This window comes from Poecilia reticulata, linkage group LG4, assembly GCF_000633615.1.
Source record: "Poecilia reticulata strain Guanapo linkage group LG4, Guppy_female_1.0+MT, whole genome shotgun sequence".
In the NCBI taxonomy this organism is placed as follows: Eukaryota; Metazoa; Chordata; class Actinopteri; order Cyprinodontiformes; family Poeciliidae; genus Poecilia; species Poecilia reticulata.
The window spans coordinates 14256990-14280895 of record NC_024334.1 but is presented as its reverse complement, the minus strand read 5'-3'; the positions used below and the strand labels follow the sequence as shown (position 1 = coordinate 14280895).

The 23906-nt window shown below is 40.2% G+C and overlaps 1 protein-coding gene across 2 annotated transcripts in view; it reads right to left on the bottom strand.

Moving 5' to 3' along the window:
- Positions 1-23906, bottom strand: part of naaladl2 (N-acetylated alpha-linked acidic dipeptidase like 2) — a 415941-nt gene that overhangs the window by 25464 nt on the left and 366571 nt on the right. The gene's annotated exons all lie outside the window — the stretch shown is intronic.

Genomic DNA, 23906 nt, shown 5'->3' with positions numbered 1-23906 from the left:
ATTGAAAACTTGAATCCACCTTACGCTGCCTCACCTCTAGTCCTTCCAACTGGAGTCAGTTCCTCTCCTGGGTAGAATATGCACATGATTCTCACATCTACTCAGCCGCTGGTCTTTTCCTGTTTGAGGTCTCTTTAGGTTATCAGTCTCCTCTTTCCCCTCTGATGACTGAGAATCCACACTCTTAGAATCTGTAAGTAACTTCAAATACCCAGGGAGACTTCTTCCGTGTTTTGTCGTGGCCTGTCACATTTGTCTGCTTAGTGTTGACCTTCAATTCCTGTTCTGAGGGATTGCTGGATGGGTAATACTTCATCTCCACTAATCAGACCATCATTTCATGTATTTCCCTTCTAGACAAACCAGCTTCTTGTAAATTGAAAAACGGACATCTCTATCAGTGGTTCACATGTGTATAAACTTAAATCTGAAAATTCCTTACAGGTGCTGAACTATTTCTACGAGTGACTGTTTGAGCTTTTAATGAAGGGTGGCGGAAATCTGAGACAAAAATGATCTCATATTACAAATGTGATCTCAGTCAGGCAAAACTCACAGACAACGATCCCTGACTGACAGTCCATGTTTGAGTTGATTTATCTAAATATTACTCTTAATATGCCTCAGTCCTTGTTATAACCAGCCATATTATAATATGCCATATTTCCCTCCACTGCTGACCTTTTGACTGCTGGGATTTGATCCATCACCCAACAACTCTAACAGAGCCAAATGGCAAGAGAAAATAGTCAAACTATTTTTGATTGATTCTGGCTTCTGTATGCTGATTGCTTATGGATGCCTAGTTAACATTTCAAAGCCGGCCAAAAATACTTTTCTCACATCCCTGAAAATGTCCAATGTTCCCAACAACTATGTCTAATGGCCTCTTATTGTATTTGTGCAAAAAGCCTTGTGATTCTTCTTCTGCCAAAATCATACACTTCATTCTTTCTGTGTAGCAGCATACAACTTAAAATGCAACGTGTAAAATTTAGCAACTTTCAATTTTATTTCCCCTTAACCCCCATAATTTCCAAAGTAAAGAAAAATCCAAAGTTCCGTCCATCCACTGCCTCTCTTTTCTAACACTTGAGAGCCTGGGGACATCTCTTTATGTTTACAAGCTGGCTGTTTCCTTCCTCTAGGATCTGCCATATTGTTATGTTTATACCAAAGCTGTAAAATCCAGCTGTAAAATTGCTGCAGAGCTTCTTTTATCCCTATTTGTTGGCTCTCCTCTGTCACAGACACAACACATATTCAGCCAGCAATATGCACTGGAAGCGGTATAACATCAAAATATACGTCCACTGTGATAACAAGAACAAGAGACATCATGTCCACTTTTACGCCTGCAGCTCTGTTTGTTTTACAGCCTCCCAGTTATCTGCCGGTGGATTCTGATTGGTGTTTATCAGGATGGAAACAAGCATCTAGATCATGTTAGGTCTAGTCTTTTGTCATTTTGACAGATTCATGTTCAATTGAAATTGTAAGAATCTGTGTAACATTAGGTTTTTTTATCAATAAAATGGCAGCTGTGTAATAAGAGAAAAATGAATAATTGGGTTCTAGTGCAAGAAAACATTTACTTGTGGCAAATTGAAAATGGGACTCATTTTATTCAACAACGGCTTTCTTTATGTGTCTCTCGTATAAAAGGAGAAATTCTTTGAGTGCACAACTAATAGCTACCATACTGACATATTTTTCCACCTGAGCTATGCAGCTCCTCCAGAGCAACCACAACACTTATTTACAGTGGTATGAACTTGATGGCATTGATTACACAGTACTCTGATACCAAATGCATTCTTTTTCCTTGCCTTTCCACTGACAACTTTGAATTACTCATTGAATAATTTCAAACACAACCTCATGTGGAACTTTAACTGCCTGGCCTCCATTTTTAGAGCCTGATAAATGGGGATAAAGAGATTTAAAAATACACTGCTATCTCCACTACAGATCAGTTATATTGGCTTTCCTGCCTCTGTGATTTGTGGGCGCTCATTTATTCTGCTAACTGTAACCAGCTGCACCTATATAACTCTCGTTTGCAAGTATTTTGAAAAGAGCTTACAGTGTACAGATCTGCTCTGCACCCCTCTGCGCTGTTGTCACTGCCACCGAAATCAATCTGGTGGAGGGGGTGGGGGGGGATTATCGCATTGATTTGAAGCCAGTGAGTAATACTACTGCAGAAAGCATTCATCAAAAGCCTGTAATGTGGGGGGACAGAAAAGGCCGTTGATTTCTTATTTATGGCCTTATTTCTGGATCATCTCTTTCGAAGGCAGAGGCAAGGGAGGAGAGCAGCGCAGAGACAGGAGATAATGACAGGAGAAGAAAAGCAGAACCGGGGCTGTGACAAAACAGAAAGCAGAAGAATGTCCAAGCTGAAGAAATGTGACAGTTGGTGGGGTGTGGAAATATAACAAACTAACCCCAACATCTGTTCTAACACCAGTTGTTTTTGTCTCTTAATATTTCATCTGGAATGCACTTCCCATCTGACATATAATGAATTGATGTGTCACTTGCAGTGAAGGAAATTAGTTTTATCCATTTCTGAAAGCAGCTTTATAGGTGATAACCTGGTTTAACTGAATGGCATTGGAACAGGGTCACTGCAGAGTCCTGAATGAGCGCCTTAGTAAGGCTTTGTCCTGCAAGGTCAGAAGCAAAAATCTAAATACACAAAAGGAAATGTGAATTTCTGGGAACACTTCTGGCTTATTTCGTGTTTCACATTTTAAAAAGATTTTCAAGTCAGTAGCTGTTTCTCAGCACATCAATTACAAGTGGCAGTATTATGTGTTTTTCAGAAAGCATTTTGCCATTTTCTAGCACAATCACATAAATGCTACATGTATTAAATATGGCTTTAAATAAATTTGACTTTGTAATTGAAAATCTTGAAATTGGGCCTCTTGAAAAATTCCAGCTCACAACCTCTCTTCTACTAACCCTTTAACAATGTTTTTACCAGTGTTGCACTGAGAAGTAGCTGCTATAGTGACCTCAGCAGATGCACAGTTCCACCAGGTGGTTGTTAATTGCTGCTGTCTAGTCTGAAGGAGCTGAGTAGGGGAGTCACTAGGGAGGGCTGCTCTGTGAGGCAGAAGCTTGGAAACTGCAAGTTTACAAGTTTGAATGCAGCTCCTGGATTGAAAAAGTCAACCACTAGTATCTCAATAGTGGCCACTTTCAAAAATGTTAGAGAAAAAATCCATGGATGATTTAAGAGTTTTGTTCCACAAAAAAAAATCTGAGGTGAATTCATTAACACTGAACCACAAGTAGGTGGTAATGTATACTTTGACATGTTATTTTCTGTCTGCGTGTGTGATGAAGAATCCAGAAGCATGCAAAGAGGAAGGAAAACAAGTGAACACAAGGAGAAAAGCAGGAAACAACAGGAACACAGGCATGGAGACTCCACCGCCACCGAGGAGTGGAGGAACTGGGTGATTACTGGAAATGGGATCAGGGGCGACTCATTTTGGACAAACAGCTGACAGCAAATAGAGAGTCAAAATGAGACAATGTGGGACAAGTTTCCCTGTTAAATGAAGAGCTTAGTGTTTGTTGGAGGACAGAGATGACCTGTCAGAGCAATCTGACTTTATTATGTCATTTAATGAAGAATGTACATGTTGAATAACATCCTATAAACTATATTAGATGACCTGCTGGTTAATACAAAGCCTTCTTTTGATCACATTATGATAATTCATTCATTATTTCGATCTTAGAGGAAGAACAGCTCCGGTATGGATACATGGTGGAAGTGGGTACCACTGACCACCACTGATGAATGTTAACAGGCTGTCTGTGGTGTACCTGGGCTAATGTGTCATTTGAAGTGGACAGATTAGAAGTAGCTGATGTAGGCTGACTGGAGGAAATCACTGAAGAAAATGAACACATGGATCAGGGGACAATAATCCCTCAACATGAACTCTGGCCCACTCAAGAATCCACAAAACCAACAGAATCTAAAAGATAAAGTGACTGAAGTGACATTGTTATCACCACCTACTGTATGCATATTATATAAATACACACACAGATACGCACACGCGCGCACATACACAAGAACTGTAGTCATTTAACATTTAGAAGGCACTGAATGTGTGGAGTAACAGGCCATTTGGTTAAAGTTAGTACAGGTCTCTAAATCTCTCCATATAACGGTTTCTTCATTGTTTTTCTATTCAAAAATTCTTTTTGGTCCTAAATTATTGACTAAATAGACATATGAGCTCAACAACAAAGATATGTGTTTTTAATCTGTTCTTCAGATTCTTCAATCATCAGATTGGTGGAAAGTTTCTTTCTAGCCTTTCAGCTTTCAGAGTTTCAGTTTCATTCATGGTCTGTGGATGCTGACATTAGCATCTGTGCTGTCGCTACATGTTTAGCATTGAGATGATATTTGAGGTTGAATAGCTTTGCTGATAGGCTAACTCCTTCTAGCACAACTATATCACAACAGTAGTGTTTTCAGTCTGTTTGTGTTTGAAGCAGAAATGAACCCCCAGTGGACAATTTAGAGTTTTGTGAATTATTTTGTGAAACAAAACTCTAAATTGTTATCATCCACCCATAAATCAGATTTATGGGCGTACCATATAAAGGTTCTAGTTTGGGACGTTTTTTTTATTTTTATTTTTTTTAAAAACAAAAAACCTGATTATTCACATTTTTAATATGTTAAAGACTATGTTATTCATTCATCAAAAGTGTTGTGTTAGCGTTCTGGCCCTAGTTAATACTTAAAATACTGACCTGGCAGCTAAGGCAATAATGATATTTTAATCTGTTGGCAACAAACAAAAGATTTTTTTTCTCTAAATCTTTTCTGTTGCAACTGTTGAAGGTTAATGATTTGTGTCAACCAGGAAGATGATCATTTAGAAAGTCATAAAGGAGCAACTCTTAGAAGGCCTCTCAGTTTATTCCTCTTCAGCAGACACACTCATGTCTCCTTCAGCTCCGTCGTTGACATCATTGCCTCTGTTTTGATATTGCCGCCAGCAAACCTCTACGGGCTCAGCAGGCCATGAAAAACTGTATAAAACAGTCCGATTCTATTTCTTTTTCTTTATACTTCTACTCAAAATGCCAAGCTAACAGGAACTATTTGAGACAAACTGAAATTGAAAAATGACATCTACCTTTCAAGGGAGCTGACAGTTGTTTGGGGGCATACTTGAATCTAATGTCAGTGCAATTGGGAAGCAAAACAACCACAATAAAACCCATTTGATTCTTATATATGAGCTCTTAAGAAAGTGGTATTTATGTAAATGACAGAAATGCGAAATGAGGCTTATTTTTCAACAGAGCAGTGATCTACTTGAACACCATTAACTCTGGCTTTCACCAGTTTGCCCTGTTAAAATTCAGCAAACCGTCAAAGAATCCAGTCAGCCAGTCCACAAGTTCCTCCAGATACCAGTTTAAGACAGCCTGATGAAATCTTGGAAAGGCAGGCCAACTCTGACACACCATCGATGTCCAAAGAATCTACTGCCGATGAGTTCGATTTAGGTACTCAGGAAACTGCCAGAAATGTTTTCTCACTTCTACCGTTTGTACCTCTCAGGTTGGACACCATGATCACCTGACTCACAGCGTGATGTTCCTCCTTTCTGCTGCCCAAACAGCTCTGACCCGCAGAGATCTTTTGGGCTGAGATTGGGGAAATTCAAATGAAGACCTCAAAGTCTTTGTTGTCATCACAAAACCATACCAGAATGATATATTTTTATTTGTGGCAGGGTCCATAACCCTGCTAAATATTGACCATTAAAAGTTAAACCCAAGATTATTCACACCTCTGGAAGGCTTACAGTTTAAGAATCTTTTAATTCAACCCCATCAGTAACTTTCCTCTGATGGACGTCTAATGCAGGACATCCATATTCTAAATGTCCCCAAGATCAATGGACATCTAGATGTCTTAAATTCAGATGGGAGAAACTCGACTGCTTGTGGTCCATAATAAAATAGGAAATAGTAATTGGTACATAACCTCTACTTATATAGCGCTTTGTCGAGTCCCTTGGACTCGAAAGCGCTTCACACTACATTCACCAATTGACACACACATTTACACACTGATGGTTAAGCTACTGGATAGTAGTCACATCTGCCCTGGGCGGACTGACAGAGGCGAGGCTGCCAGGCCCTGATACCACCGGCCCATCAGACCACCACCAGCAGTGGGTTGTGTGTTGCCTCTTTTTTAATTTTTACTGAAATTATTTGGATATATTTAGTTCTTTTTTTGCATTGTTCTACTGTCTGGTTCAAAGAGGGGGGAAATCTTAATTAAATTAAATTCAAGTTGTTTATGCTGCAAAATCTTTCTTCCGATTGGGAGTAATGGAAGGAGGGAGAGGGGGCATACTTTGCATTTTCCAGGCACATGGTGTCATTTTATAGCACAACAAGTATCTATGTTATCTCCAGTGTTTCATAAAAAATGCTGTATCAAATATACAAGAAGAATATATGTAGAAGAAATTTGACTTTGCAATTTGACGACCTGGAGCTCATCACTAAAGGACTAGTGAAAATACCAGTAAAAAGCTGGAGCAATTATCACATTTTTAAAAAAAAATTGGTTCTTTTAGATTGTTGCATTATATTTTTAGAGATACCTGAGTCAGAAGCAAACATCTTGCTTGAATAAAAAGTAATTCTACATCAGCCAGGGATATGAACAATTTTGGGCTTAACAAGTATTTATTCCCCCGTTAGCGGTCATAGAGTTATGACTGACTAAAAATGTAAAAACGATAAACACAGCAGACCAGACGACACACGGGATGGTTTCTGCTTCCACCAGCAGAGGGCTCTGCTGCAACGTCCTGTCTCGACTTCCTCTCCATCTCACACACACGCACGCACACCCCCGCACACGCACACACACACATGCACACACACACTAAAGCTGCACTGTATCCTCAGTGACGCACAAGCACCACAGCCTCTCAGCCAACTCCTGTCCTATCCAGATTGGTAGCATCATTTGCGAGGCTACTTTACATACTGTAAATAAATTCATGTCGACATCTAGAGTGGCAGCGCTGCCTTCCGAGCAGCGCCGAACACCCACACCCACACATCCCCACAGGCACATGTACACAGATGAAGCTGGTGAGAAAATGAAATGATGAGGGTCAGATGGGTGGATGGAGTAGGCAGAATGGGTTGCGAGGATCATTTTCTCCTTTTCGTTCAGTGAAGTGGTAATTCTGTCCAGGTCTGCGATCTCGCTCGCTCGCTTGCCTGTTTTTTCCCTCAGGGCTCGTGGAGAGATGGAGAGATTCTGGTCTCATTCAGAATGCCTGGGCAAAAATAGGCCTCATGAATAAACCATAAACTAAGTAGTTAAGTTATGTAACAACAGCGCGTGGATAGATGCGGCATGGTGAAGTACAGTAGGAGGAGTGATATTTAACTTCTAGGTTGACGCTGTGCTCCAGTACACAAACAAACATCACAGCGTTCATGTAGCGCCTCTGATCATATAAAGTCAGTCTGCAAGTCAAATTCCCTGCCTCTGCAGCCAATGAGGTGAGCAGAGGGCAAAGACGAGATTTTTATGATGCATAGGAAACTTTGAAGGCTGCGAGACAAAATGTACTGCTTGAGAAAACACACTGAACAGCCAGGACTGCTAAACCCACAGAGTGAAGGAACCGTCTAAAGAACTCAGAGGACCCTTCACCCCCTGCTTTGCAGCCTCACCCAAACACTCTGCATTCAATTCTAGGAGTTTTGGAATGTAGATCCTTTTAGAAACCTAGTGGGAAGATAAAGGTTAGCACCAACTCGTCCTTCAAACTGAGATTTACCAAATACATGTTTGTAAGCAAAGAGGGAAGAGGTTTGCAAACGTCACAACAAGGGATACTCTGACCAGGTTTTTTTTGCTGCTGATTCCAATACGATCATCCATGAGGTGATTCTCTGCCGATCGCTGATCACTGCCAATTGCCTGGACTGGCTGTTCAGTTTTTGCTTTAGGTATAAATGATACTATGTTATCTGGCAAAATGGAAAAATTATCTGGCAATAAATTCACATAATTTAGACATAAAGACATATTTTAATACATATCTAAAATCTTTTTTGTTTAGTTATATGCTGCAGCTGTAAGCAGATGTTCGGTGTGAGAGTTCACTGGTGGAGGTTGAGCAGCTCCAAGTCTGTGAAATATTACTACCGGTAGCGCATAGTGGTGGTCCAAGAGCGAGAGGAGATCCCAGTGTCTTCCACAGCCAGCTCCAAGACTTGAATTATTTTTTGGGTTATTTGTTTAGCTTTCTGACCTTGATGCTAATCAGCGGGAGTGTTGTGTGCTGCTTTACCTGCTGTCTGATTGCTCCGGATGTCCTTTATTTCCTGCAGAGAGCCTCGATGTAGCCAAACTCTGTCAAGTGCTTGTTTTTTAAATGCCGTATTAGATTCATTGTGTTGATGCATTTTGACGTGCTTCACCTCCGAGGTGATTTTCCGCCACAACACGCAAACATCCACATTCACTCTCAAAGAGTTATAGTTCCACACTGTTAAGAAAATAAGTTTAAAATATGCTAGCTTTAAAAACTTAACCATATGTTAAATATTAGATAAAATTAATGATGTTTCAAATAAGAAAATTCGCTTCAAATTATATTCATGGTTCAGTTAGCGTAATCTCTTATGTAGAATAGTTCTATTGAAACATATTACACTAAGTTGAATTAAAATAACTTGGCGTGTAGTTATCTCTAATTTAGAAGACAGCTAGATTTTTTGTGGACTGACCAGGGGGTTGTGGCTCTGTGTGTGAGTTTAACCTTTTGACCATTTGATAAGATTTAACAGCTGGTGTAAAACAATCTGGTCCTGCAAACAGAGTAGAGCTTCCTCTCGGGACAGTGTCATAAAAAACATCTGTCTCCATTCAAAAGAAAATGACACTTCTTTGATCTTAAAAACAGGTTTATACTGGAACATAGCTAACTAGATTTAAATAAACTTAACTAAAGACACTCCCCTAATTTGAATACAACAGAGAAGGGAAACACACCCTCCCTTTAAAAGTATAGGACCCGGAACCTTAACTTCAGATCGCTCCGTTGTTACCCGTGATGCTGTCTCCGGGGAACGGTGCGTCGGTGAAATGGTTCCCCGTAGCGTTTGTCTTGGTGTGTGGATGTCTGTGGAGTGAGGTAAATATTGAATTGGATGCTGGTTTGTGATTTTATTGAGTTTTGTCAGTTTCATTAGTTGTTTGTCTAATAAATATTGTTTATGTTTTGGACTTGGAAAAACGTTTTGTCTTGCCTTTATGGTTCAGCTGATACATTGACGGCATCAAGGAATCCGGGCAGAAGAGAGAATAAAACGAGTCAAAAGATTTTAATTCTTCCTCTTCTGATTAAAAGTAAAACATGCATAATCTGTTGCCACGCACTTGCACTGTTGCGCGTTCACACTGCGCTTGCTCTGTTCACAAGTGAGGCAGGCAGCCTGCGAAAGGAGATAAATGTGATCAGTTTCGGTGATCGGCAACAAGAGACAGTGATTGGCGATCACTGATCATACTCTTTTTCACGGAAATCAGACGATTATGTTCAGCACACCTCTAATCACAACTCTTTCCACTGGGCTCAACATGGCTCAACTCTATGAAGTTGTAAAGGTTTTCCACGGCCTACATCGCTGGGGTTGGGACTAAACCCCGGCTTGGCTAGGGAGGGGAGTCAATGACTCCCTCCCTAGCCAACCCACTCCAGTGGGTTTTTTTCTTGAATGTTACAAAAAGCCATAGACTAAGCAGAATGTTCAACATAGCTTCCAAATCAGAAGGTGAGCACAGACATGTTTTGTACAAAACTTCCTGAGGCAGCTTACCTTGAAAAAGTCAAGGTATGCTGAAAATAGACAAAACCAGAAAGACAGGAAATGGTGAGAGGACAAACTGACTAGCAACCATGATGTTCTATCTGTCTCCTGGAAAGCCACTCATCCATACAGATCAGCATATGTGTAACCATAGATACCTGCTTACAACAAATATACACCCTCAGCCAACTGTAGGATCTTAACATATTGTGGAAGATCCAAACTTACTAGATTCAAATATTATTTAAATCGCATCTAAAGTAGACAAACTTACTAAACACTTTCTACCATGCTCTTGTTTACTGAACAAAAATGAAGTCAATTACTTAAAACCCTGGAATGTAAAAGTAAACTTTCTTTTTTACTATTTCAATCATATCATAATTAGATTGACAATAATCAATCAAAAACTGCTCTATGAAAAGATTCCACCAACAGCTGACTGTGATGAGTTTATCACTTAAGTGCATGCCAACTAAGCCTTTGTAACTATTGCAATGCTGGATTTGACCTAACTTTGTAACTTAGCAACGTTAATTTAGTACTCGAGAAGTATGCAGACAAAGGTCATTGTCTCCAGACCCCTTGGTTTTAACAGCCGATTGCTTACAGACATCCATCCATCCATCCATCCATCCATCCATTTTCTGCCGCTTATCCGGGGTCGGGTCGCGGGGGCAGCAGCTTCAGAAGGGAGGCCCAGACTTCCCTCTCCCCAGCCACTTCTTCCAGCTCCTCCGGGGGAATCCCAAGGCGTTCCCAGGCCAGCTGAGAGACATAGTCCCTCCAGCGTGTCTGGGTCTTCCTCGAGGCCTCCTCCCAGTGGGACGTGCCCGTAATACCTCACCAGGGAGGCATCCAGAAGGCATCCTGACCAGATGCCCGAGCCACCTCGACTGGCTCCTCTCGACGTGGAGGAGCAGTGGCTCTACTCTGAGTCCCTCCCGGATGACCGAGCTTCTCACCCTATCTCTAAGGGAGAGCCCAGCCACCCTGCGGAGGAAACCCATTTCAGCCGCTTGTATCCGGGATCTCGTTCTTTCAGTCGAGATAATACATTTGGAGAGTATTTAAATAAATGACACTTGTTACAGCTGAGAGTTTAAGCAAGAAAATGTGCTGTAACAAAATAACGCTATGAGGTTGTGTTTACATTGTTCATTTATTTTCGTCACTTTATTTTGTTTTTGCCCTGTTTAATATTTTAGTTCTGATATTTCCTGCAAACTGTCACTAAGTAAAGTTAAAACACTGTAACCTGTAATGGGTAAAACAGAACATCACAGTTCCAGCTGCAAGCAGCTACAAAACCGATTAACACTAATATCCAGATGCTTGTGTGATTATTTTACTCACCATGTATTTCCAGGTAGTATAATTACTAATCACATAATCAGCCTCGTTTCCTAATCTCTCTAAGCTATATGATTTTAGAAATGATCAGTAAAACAGTTGTTAGCAAATCTGAAACTTAAACAATTAAGTCGTGCAGAGCATTCTTATTGTTCTGTTCCATTCTCATAAAATCAAGCAGAGTGGAGGAATTTGGCAGCTCCCAGTTCCAAACCCTACCACACCTTAGGTCCTGTGAAATCATCTATAATTTAAGACATCTGACCAATTGAGGGTCACCGCAAACAGGAATCTAACTAGAGAACAACTTAGAGGCATTTTGCACAAGTTGTCTTCTCCACAATCTCTTCCTTTAGACATACAGCTACCTAACCAAGACCAACTCAAAGAAACCAGGAATAACATCTCTGGGTGTTACAGCATAAATATTCAGAAAATATGCAATGTATTATCAGATTTTGTGGGGAGTCAACAGATCTGGCCTCTGCTCACAATCAGCTCACTTGGGGCCTGAGGGACTCTTAAAGTTAGCTACCACTGAGTAAACTTGGTTTGTATGAAGTTTAGCTCTCTGTGAAAAGAAAATATGAGGTGGGACTCAGATTGCATAATTTCAGTCTTCCATATTTCACTGCTAACATGTAATGTTTGTATGAGGAAGTGGAGGAGCATCTTTAAATTTAAAAGACAGGCATCGCAGTGACTAAAAGGTCAACTCAGACAACCTTAGAGACAAGGATACAACATGGTGGGCTGGAGCTGAGCAGAAACTCCGCTGGTGGCTCCACTGCTCTGGAGACAATGAGCTCTCTGCCGCCTGAGGGGCAACAACATATAAATATTCTGTGCCAGACAAGAGCTTTTTGATCAACAGCCACAGTTCAGCGTTCAAGTGTGTTAGCAACTTAATATGAAAATTGGTAATTAGATGTGTCAGTAAGAAGTTGTCTGGGTACTGCAGAAGTAAAGATAAGGACTTTATACTGCTGACAGAACGCAACTCCTGTTATCCTCAAACTACCTTGAAATGTAAACATTTTCTATTTTTGGATTTTATAATATGTTATTGAAAAAATTTAGCTGTTTTTTCTTTACAGCAAAAGAGTGGCTTTTAAAAAGCTTCTAAAATGAATCACCACAAATAACATTGCATAAAGCAACAATGGAAAATAACATGAGATTTAAATTAATGTGTCTTGAGGTCAAACTGACTTTAGATGAAGAAAGTTTTCTTCATGTCTTCAGACTGTCAAATAATAAAAATTTACCAACATACTCATCTCTATCCAGACCAATCCATTGTTTCTCACAGAACCTAGGTAAGTGAGCAAGGTTTGTTGACTACCAAATTTCAATGGGATTATGATCAGGGTTTCGTGATCTCCATTATAAAACATTGGATTTGTCCTTCAGAAGTAATCAGAGGCATGCTTAGGGTTAATGTCCATCTGGAAGACCCATTTGTAACCAAGTTTTACTTTTCTCATTGACGTCTCTAGATGCTGCTTCCATATTTTTACATGTTTTTATGGTCGATCAATGTTATCAGCTTGGTTTTTTCAACCAAAGGTTATCATGTTCATAATTTTCTCATTGTTCACAGCAACTACATAACACCTTAAATGGTTATCTTATTCCTGTCCTCCCCTCCCCCACTGCTGCTCTTTACAGTTTGCACACCTTTGCTTGTGCATGCTTTGTCTGCTGCATGTTCACTCTCTAACATTCTCACAGATGTTCTCACAGACCAAGGAAGTGGAGGAACCTTAGGTTGCTTGCATGAATGAAATGTGTCACTATGGGATACGGCCCTCTGGCGTCTTCCTCAGAAGTGTTTATCTCATTATGCCGATCCTGATTGGCTGGTGATGGCGATGCTTGTGCCACAGTGCAGTTCTTCTCGCTTCACCCCAGTATGAAGGGTTGTCTGGTGAGACATGTCACTCACGCTATTCTGAGAACCGCAGTTACACAAGTAACCTACATTTCTCATTCGTAGCATTTGTTACAATGTCTCACTGTGGGATATGGAGACTGTCGTATTGCCAGACAGCTTATCTCTAGCAATCCCCAGCACTTATCTGTGATTGCCCCATTCCAGCAAGGACCCAGAGTTTAAAACAGCTGAGGCCACACTTGAAATGAGAAGTCCAACTTCTAAAATAGAGCAAAAGTGAGTGGTGAAGAAAAACTCGTCACTTCATATATGCCCTGAATAGATACCCCTTTAAAAAGGGTCCAGGATGCAGCCAGGCCATGGTGGAGTAGGCATGTGGGCCTACAGGTCCCTGAAAGCACTGGCTTGTATAGAACAGTCCAATAACTCCCACAACCCAGTGGGAAAGACGCTGCTTGGTGATGGGCTTCCCTCTGTGAGATTTTGTCCAGGACACACAGAGCTGACCGTTTCTCCGGAAGCTACTAGTCGTGTCCAGATACGCTTAATTTGACAAAGCTTGTTCCGCTGCTGTCCTCTGGTGAGAAAAAAGGTGGTGGAGAAAAGGCTATAAGAATAATTGTGGAGAATAAACCCTCCACCTTAGGCAAAAGCTGGGTTGGTGATGCAGCAGGACCCTGACATCCTCAGGACCAAACTTGGTCCAGGAGCGGTTCACAGGAACAGCCTGAACATCACTAACATGTTCACCAGATGCCAACAACAGCAATCTCTTGAAGGACAGATGTTTTTGGTTCGCCTCTTCCAAAATCTCCCCAACAGGACATTGAAAAGAGAGGTGTCCACTCTTCAAACACCTTCCACTTACAGTCATACAGGGACCTAAGCAGATTTGGCCGTAGCACTCTGAATGGTATTCATCACATTCTGAGGGAACCCTGCTGTGTCTACATTATAAAGCTCACAGGTCAGGACCATAGTTTTAGGTGCTCTGGGTATGGGTGAAACACTGTTCCCTCTACCTCCGTCAATTGCTCCAAGCTACAGGCAGGCAGTTCTAAAACAGTGCAGAATATTGACATTGGATAACATTCTCCTGGAGTAATCAATCTTGGTGGGCGAAATCCCAGACATAGTACTGAAGGGGCATGAGAATTGAGGACAATTCAGTAATTCAGTAAGCAAACTAATATTTTCACAAAACTGTATGTTTAAAGAATTAGTCTAAATACTCCAGAATGTAGACATGGTTACATACAGCCAGACTCATTCCAAAAACATAAAAGAACAATGAAAAGAATCTACAAAGCATATGCTAACATTAGCTTCATAAGCTAGTAATGGCTAGTTGCTATTTTCTAACTGAAAAGCTAAAAACAGTCACACGTTTAAAAGAGGTGGGTGTTTCTTCCATGCTTATGTATCACAACTGCTTCCCTTTGTACTTTAAAATAAGAAACTGAAACATAAATAGGTCAGATTTTCTTCAAACTTAAAGAACTTTTTCCACAGGAAAAACAAGTGGTAGTCACTGGTGTTGATAGAAAATCTTAGCCTGCCAGGAGCATTTACAGACACACAACACACTGAGCTACTTCCCCCAAAATATCTCTGCCTTGCTTCAATAAGCTTGAGCTTTAATAACAGATGGTCCCATCTGCTGTATTTGTATCCAGACACACTTCATGTGTTCTTGGGGCTCCACTTAAAAAAAATGTTCTGTCAGAGAAAAGCACTTCCAAGCATAAATAAGGTAGGCTGCACCTTTTAGAACCACAAAGACAAAGAAGAAATAATGAGAACATTTCTATTTTCAGGTTTCCATAGATAATCACTATATATATATCTATATATATATATATAGATATATATATCTATATATATAATGTTATGATATTGGACAAAAAAACCCCAAAACTTTAGTAATAGAAGGTAGATTTCTGTGCAGTTCTTAACGTTTTGTTTTGCCACTGAATTCCATGAAGAAAAGGGGAAAAAAAAGGAAAGAAAAAAATGACAACAGCTCAACAGCTTCCATTCAGACTCAGCCCATGAGCTGCAGGACAATTTAGGGATGTACCAGAGAGTGATTTTGCTTCATCTTGGATTTTTTTTTTTTTCCATCAGCTCGAGGCCTTGTTAGATCATAGAGCGTGACATATTAGATAGAAGTGAAAGAGAGCCACCACACATGTTGCTAATGAATTCACACTTTGGTGACCATAAATGCTGGCGCCTGCTGTCTCTGCCTGGCACTGCGTGACATATGTAGCCTGGAAGATTGATGCTGCAATGGCAGCATGCAGCCATGTTCCTTACAAAGGCAGATGGTTGTATCTGTGTGTGTGTGTGTGTGCATGTGTGTGTGTGTGTGTGTGTGTGTGTGGGTGTGAGCATGTGTGTGTGGTTGTGTATGTTTTAAGCTTCAGGAAGGGCTCTTCTAAATTACAGTGGACCCTTGGTATTTGCCTGAGAAAAGCTAAAATCTTACTTCCAAGTAATACATTACTGTAATCTTATTACTTTTTTCAAGTAACAAGAGATTGTGATTGCAAAAACATCACAAAAAAAAGCACATCACTTCCCCTCATACAGACTATGTTACGGAACCGTGATTTTGTTTGTGAGCATCTGATTCATGTATGAGCGTGTGAAGTCATGGTAACAGGCAGGTGCGTGTTGATCAGCAACAGACACCATGGGGTGTTAACATAGAGCAGCAGGACCGTTCAGCGTTAAGGCTTGATAGAGCTGACATTAGTTTGACTCAGTGACCAAACCATTAGCGTCCGTTCTACTCTGCTTGGGAAGAAAACTTACCTGCAGTAAAAAACTCCACTTCAACTCTGAACAAGCAGTTCGCTGGGAAAAGCCCCAGAGGCCCCCACGGCGCCACTGACTTCACTGCTGCAGCTAACATCTAATCCCACAAGGAAAACCTCTGACAGCCTCCTGCTGAACAGACGAAAGCAGATTTTGTAAACTCATTATTGCTCCTCTCTCCACTTCACCAACTGTTAACAGATGTAAATGCTATTAATTCAGAAATAAATGCTAAATGGTTGACTTTAGTTAGAAACTGCTTCGTGCTGCTTTCAGCTCTAGGCTCAGAAACTGCTGTGTGCGCACATTTCATCAGGTTAAAGTACAACCTGTGCTTCGTCGTTTTTAGGGTTCTCAGTAGCCAAAAAAAAGTTGCTTTTGCTCCTTTGCTTTAAACTTTACAGTGCAACAATGAAACCCGGCCACTGATGCACCCACAGAAGCATGGAACTGCAAAAAAGTTTTAATAGTTGCAGCCAGATCTAGATAATTTTAGGGTTGCACATCAAAGCTGAAAGCTTAAATAAACACATGAATAATTAATTGTTGCAGCACATTTCCTCTTTCATTCAGGAGGAACACTTAAGAGTTGCTATGGTGTTTTTGCCAGATAAATATCCCACGTGGCCACCGTTGCTGCCGTTGGCAGTAGACATTCAGAAAATTCTGATCCGAATATAGCCACAGTCAAAACAAATACCTCCATGTTTTTTCTTTCGGTGCTCTGTATTCTTGCTCATTATGGAACCACAACTTTACTTCACTTAAGAACCTTTGATGAGGGAACCAAGAACAGGAAGTAATGAAGGTTTAGTGTGTGTGCGTGTGTGCGTCTGTGTTGTACTTTAAACTGGTTATGGTAAAATGTATTTTCGCAACATCAGGATAAGATTAGTGCAGCTGTTTTCATTTGCGTCAGTGATCGTGTGATGGAAAGTAGTAGTTTTGTAGCTGTGGAGTTCCATTCGTTGGCAGTGTGAACAACTGAAGTAAATTGCACTCATCATTTATAGATTAAACAGTGAAGGAGCAGCAGACAGTAACAAATGCTTTCATGCATCTTCAGTGTTTTAGCATTTGTGTTAAGGTGTTTGTTTTGTGGCACACAACACCCGACTCATGCTTCTTACCCAGCCTGCACCACTCTTACATCAGTAACACTTTCGCCCAGTTCCATTTACCTTGCTGTTTGGTTACCGTGGCAACTCCCTGAGTGTTGTAATACAACTATTTTTTTTTACACAGAAAATCAATACAATTACAAAGAATAAAAATTTTTGAAGAGCTGATAAAATAAAATAAGAAGGAATTGCAGAAAAAAAAAATCATTTTTTTTTCATGTGGTAGAAAAAACATTTCAAAACAGAAAGATAAAAACACATTTTAGTTCTACATCTTAAGTATCAGGACATACAATAAATGATGAGTAAAAAAACAAAATCCTCCCACCAAATTGTGAACACTAACTTGTGTTCACACCCTAAGAGTGGGAGGGTGGTAGTACTCAAAATTATGTTTTTAACTGCTTTTGCTTTCTGTTTCTCTTGTTTTGCATAAGGTCAGATTAAATAAATTCAAAAACTGGATATTATTTTTACTTAGTCATTTTTTATGCAGATGTGTGTTGGTTTTGAACTCTTTTGCTTAACATCTGACATGTTGGGCACAGAATCAACATTTTATTAAAGAAAAAATAACGTTCTAAATTTCAAAGTACATTTATGCAAACATAAAATCTGTTTGATCCACTGGAGTCCTCTCAGGTCCAAGGTTGGATCGTCTTTGTGAAGTTTTCTAAAGTTTAAAGTTACAAAAGTGACACCAAAATCCAGAGTTTGTTTTTTGTCTTCTCTTCTCTGTTTTGTGGAATACCCTAAAACACTGTATTTCACATCTTCTAATAAATGATCTGACCAGGCCCCTCCCACTGCAGCCAGGTTTTCTTTCTACTTCACAACTGTATACTATTTTGTGTTATTCTTTCACATTAAATTCCAATGAAATATATTCATGTTTGTGGTAGTAATATTACAAAAAGTAAAAGTTAAAGGAGTATGAATACTTTTGCAAGCCACTGTACTTTGATAATTAAGGTAACATTTGTCACATGGGAATGATATTTCTACCAGTCTATGTTGAGCCTTGGGGCAGGTGGTGAGTATCTGTTCTGTCCTCCAGTAAAGTGTTCAGACTTGAAGCCCACTTCAGTTTTCAACCCAGCTGATTCCATAATGCTTTTCTATTTCATAGTTGCACAATGGAAGGTTATTTTCTTTTAGAACATATCAACAATTTAAACATTCTGTGATGACCTTTTTGGATGCCCTTGATAGAGCATGTTATGAAGTATTTATAAGTGTTTATTCCCATGGAAACGTTCTCATTTTGTCCTTTACAAACATGAGCTTCAATGTTTTTTATAAGGGTTTCATGTGTCTAACACCAAGTAGTGAATAATTGTGAACCTGAAGAAAAATGGTCACTTTATTTTCAAAATTTATTGGGCAAAAATCTGGAGCATGGCAGCAGAGATGGGCAAAGCAGCTGAAAACTAAGAAGCACTTTTGCAAGTAGAACTAAAACAGTTATCGAAAATGGCTCAAGTCAGAGTAAAGGAGTATTTGAAAAATAGATTTCACTGAATCTGAAAAGTCAGAAACAGTTTTATAGAGGAATGCAGCATCCTTGAAATTGGAATTTTGGGACAAGACCACAGAAACTTCAAGCATTTTAGTCTAACTAATCCAGCAGATTGAAACAAAAACAAGTGATGGTGAAAAAACAACGTAAGTGAACTGCCAAAGATTTTTAAGAGAATTGAAGAGCAAGCTGACACAACCTGTTCTCCTGCAACGCTGTCATAACCCTGCAGAGCAGATTCACTGCACCAGCATTTATGAACCTTCTGCCAGGGATCATTTTTGGTGAATTCTGAACCAACATACGCCTCAAATATAAAATCCACACAGCTTGCTCAACTCGCGCACACACAGTGCAAACTTGCAAAAGCCAGACTGAACTCAGTTTTACCCAGAATGTCTGGTGCTATAGCCTACTTTATTTTAAGGTCTCCAGTCCACTGGGCATAAAATCATCACACCAGAGTTCATGCCAGTTAGACAGGTTTTTAGTTGGACCAGAGGGTTTTGATCCGATTCAGAGTGATTACAGATTCACACCTCCCCAAATGAACCAGACATTCCAGGCAAACAAACTAGAATTGGATTAAAGCGGACCAACCAGGCACTGCTTCTCTAACTAATGCTCACCTTGCCCACCCTGTCTGTTTAATATTTTGTATTTCTCTCTGCATAAAATCCAAATAAAAGGCATTGACGTTTATGGTTGTTACGTGACACAATCTGAAAAAGGTTCTTGGGGGAATAACACCTCTAATGGCAGTGTATCAGTTTCTGCAATCAGGTCAGTGGATGTTAAAAAAGAAACCAGAGGAGAGGAGTTGGGCAGAAATCAAACAGAAGCTAGATGAAGGGAAAGATGAGTATGGGAGGAGGAACGACAAGAGAAAACGTGATTATGAGATCGGAACAAAAGGATGAGGTGAAGAGAAAGATAAAGGAAAGTAAAAGGAAAAAAAGGAAATAAAGAAAAAAAACCAGGAGATGGGGAAGAGAAGCACTATTAAAAGGATAAAATGCTCTTTGTGCTCCTGGGAAACATATGGTTCTCTTGCTAACTCAAAGAGCTGTGCAGATCCATTTGAAGTACGCACTGAAAGAAGAAGTGTGGCATACAGAAAGGTTTTGGTACTCTGTCCCAGATTGAAGTAAGGAGAACACAGACAGCAAAAACCCTCCATGTGTCCCTGGTGGATCATTTGTTCTACATAATTCTTGGCATCAACTCTTGTCACAGACAAACACGTTGCTTTCTGCACAACCCAGCTCACTGAATCAGAAGTGGCAACTAACTAACAATGTGTGTGTGCACTGCTGAATATATTGAGAATCACTGCATCAGAAATGGAAAACGGGGGTATTTGAAGTCACAAATGAGAGTGACCTAAATAAATACTTATTATCAGTAAAAGATGTAATCATTAAGAATCAGGAAACACCTGCAGACCTCATAGAGAATATAACCGAACCCCAGCATGGCAGGTTCTGAGCAAATATGATAGCTTGACACCTAAACAAAATCCCAGATGTCAAATTGGTTTAGTTATCCCAAAAAAGCTCTCAGCATGAGAATGTGATGTGTGAGGAAGGCCTGTCAATCGGATGTAGTGTCCAGATCGGAGGCTAATTCCCAGAAACACCCCAAAGCCTGGAATCAAAGTGCAGCAGGACTTGCTGGAAACCTCGACTCATTTGGGAAGCTGGCAACAACAGTGTGTTGTCCTGCAGATGTCTACACAATCTGGTCTGGCCAAAATGTAAGAAACAGACCCATCATCTCATTACTGCATTATGTGTTGATGGCAAACATCGCAATATGCTAACATTATGTGTTGACACTGTGACTAAATCCACTAACACCATCACTCTGTGGTCCACGTCAAGTGAGGACATAAAATATTGGTCAGAGACACGCAGGACAAACAGTCATGCACACACAAACACAAACACACACTTTCTCACCTATTGATAATTGAGAGAAATCAATCAATGTTTCATTTATTATGGTTCAAAAGTAACTCTAACCAGGTGGGTCTTTAGTCTACATTTAAAGGAACTCAGTGTTTCAGCTGTTTTGCAGTTTTCTGGAAGTTTGTTCCAGATTTGTGGTGCATAGAAGCTGAATGCTGCTTCTTCGTGTTTGGTTCTGGTTCTGGATGCAGAGCAGAACCAGAAGACCTGAGAGGTCTGGAAGGTTGATGCAACAACAGCAGATCTTTATTGTGTCGCTAAGCCGTTCAGTGATTTAGAAACTATCAACAGTATTTCAAAGTCCATTCTCTGAACTCCAGGAACTGTAGAACTAGGTGATCTGCTCTAACTTCCTGGTTTTGGTCAGAACTCCAGCAGCAGCGTTCTGGAGGATTGACTTTTTAAGCAGACCTGTGAAGACACTGTTGCAGTAATCAATGCGGCTTAAGATAAGCACACAGATGAGTTTCTCTAGATCTTGCTGAATCATTGGCTCTTTAATTCTGGAAATGTTCTTCAGGTGACAGAAAGCTGACTTTATGTGTCTCTGGATGTTCAGGCCATAGTCCATCACCCCACCTAGATTTCAGCCTGATCTCTAGTTTCCAGTTGTTGTAACTGAATCTGTATGTTGACTCTAGATAGTTCCTCTTTAGGTCTAAAGATAATAACTTCAGCTTTGTTTCTATATAAACCTTTTGTTTATACAGGGAGAACCTCTTGAGACTCATTGTCTCATTTACAAGAGAAATCTGTTACATGCATTACAAAAACTGAGCTGGAGAAAGTTACTGATTTCTTTTAACCATCTGTTCAGTGCATGGATGGGTTCAGAGTCACCGAGTGAAATCGTAATGTAGTGTATATTTGTGTGTGTATATCCACATGTGTAAGTAAATATATACGCGTGTTTGGCTGAGGTTGTGTTTGTACTTAGTAAGCGTGTGATTATTTTAACAGTTCTGTCAGTTCAGCCTTCAGTGGGGTTGATGGGTTGTGGTTGGATGTGACAGCCAAGCAGGCAGCGACCCAGCGTGCAGCCGCCGCCACACGACCCGCACACAAAGACGCTGTCTCTGCGGAGAGAGATCTCATTCACATTTATCTTCAATCCCCAGCGAACGCACTGAAAACTCTCCCCTCTCCTCTGCTTGCCAATCTCGCGAAGGCCGATAAGTCTTCATTTTTGACTCCTGATAGAAATTTTATTTTCACTGATAACGCCCCAAGTGCATCTCTGCAGCCGGGGCACCAGCCTGGATCCTTGTTTCTCTGAAGGCATTTCCTTCGCTGCTCACACACCAACACTAACGCCGCTCCATCATGCACTTTCATGTCTGTCTATTGATCGAACGCTGATGCAAATCCTTTACCTATCTTCATCATAATTTGCAGTGTAGCAGTGAGAGAGGCTGCTGATCCAGACAGGGATATACTGAATACAGGACGAAGCTGCAGGAGGTCATCAAAGGGCATCAGAAAAAACGTTTTTTTCATTTTTGAGTAAAGAAGAAAGAATTGTGTTAAGCTGGTCTTTTTCCACTGAAGAAGCTTTGGGTTTGTTGACACCAACAGAGGAGAATGACTTTAGGTTTGGATTAATAATGCATCAGACAAAAGATTGAAATATTGAGAGCTACACCTGCCAGTTTGGCCAGCAGCATTTAAGAATCACTTGACTCTGTGGTAGCGTGTTTCTGAGTGCCAAATGCCTTGTTTTGTTATGCATTTGTGGCGTCGAAAGCTGGTAACTCCACTCATCCTGTTCAGCATGAGCAGACAGGGAGATGCAGTTTTCTGCATCTCTGAGGAGAGCAGAAAGGTGGGAACTCAGCGGAGTTTCCGTTCATCTTTTAACACATTCCATTTTGACAGACTCTAAATTGTTCTGTGGGACCTGAAACAAGACGTCAAGAGTCAGTAACAGGAAGAGACCTGCATGTTAGTATCATCATCAAAACAGAGAAAACTAATTTATATGCTTATTTTCATGAGCAGATACTTTTTCTGAGGTTTTAATGAAATGCAGTCCAGAGTTAGCTATTGCTTTCACCTGATGAGTAAAGGTCCCTACATACTGGGGTGCACTTCACTCTGCTGAGGTGTGCTAATACTTAAAGCTCAAAGGTATTGGTGTTCACATTGACCTGTTTTATCCGACACTGAGCTGATGAGGTTTAGAGTCAGAATTACCAGTGGCAAAGATTTGCGGTCGCTGCCCTGGTGGGGTAGAAACAGAGCTAGGCATCAACTAGCTCATCAGGCTAGCTGGTATTCATTCATATTGTGAGAGATGAAGGAATTTATCATGAGAAATGTAGAAAATCAGTACGTTCGGCCAGCACATACTGTAACAAATTAATTTTTACCCTTCTTAATTTTAATTTAAGGATCTGTATTACGCTGCAGAGAGGAAAACTGAAAAACATTTTCCAACATGTCAAAAATGAGACAAAGTAATTTTTCTTGTTTTTGTTTTCTTTGCTATTCATAAAAAGGGTTTGGAAGTTTATGATAAATGGAATTTTAAGGACCTCTCAAGAGGTAAGGCAAGTTTATTTTCAGAACACATTTAAGGAACAAGGCACTTTACTGGATAAAAAAGCATGAAAAGGTATAATTTGGAAAAGTTATTGTTTTACTATAATTACCATGAGATATACAGCACCTCCAGTAGAAAATAACACTTCTCAGTTTGTACTTCTTAAAATTTGCATTCTGTTTTTATGACCACAGCTATACTGCACTGCATCGCAAAAGTACCAACAGACTGCACTTAGAGGAACATGTCCTGTGATCAGCTTCAGCCACTCCCAGCTGTATCTGCTCAGGTTGACTGGAGCGCAGGCCAGAGGGTCACCTTGAATCATTTACAGTCTGTATCAGATGATGTCAGTTAGATGTAATCTGTGTTCGCAAACGCACCACAAATCATCACACTCCAAAACTACACTACCCCTCATGCAACAAAACACTGTTTAAACCCATGCTTATGCTTAAGCTTTATCTTTAGTTTTGAAGCAAGAAAACATTTCAATTTCTGAAGACATATACAAACACAAACTAAAAGCAACATTTTCAATGAAACAGACACACAATTTGTCTGTTAAAAATACTCTTCAATTCTCTCCCTCCCTCCCTCCCAGAAGGGACAGTGGATCCAGAAAATATTCACGACTCTTCACTTTTTCCACATTTTGTTATGTTATGGCCTTATTTCAAATTGACTTCAATTAATCTCTTTTCACACATATACCCCATTGTGACAATGTAAAAAACATTTTCTTGAGTGTTCTGCACACATTTTA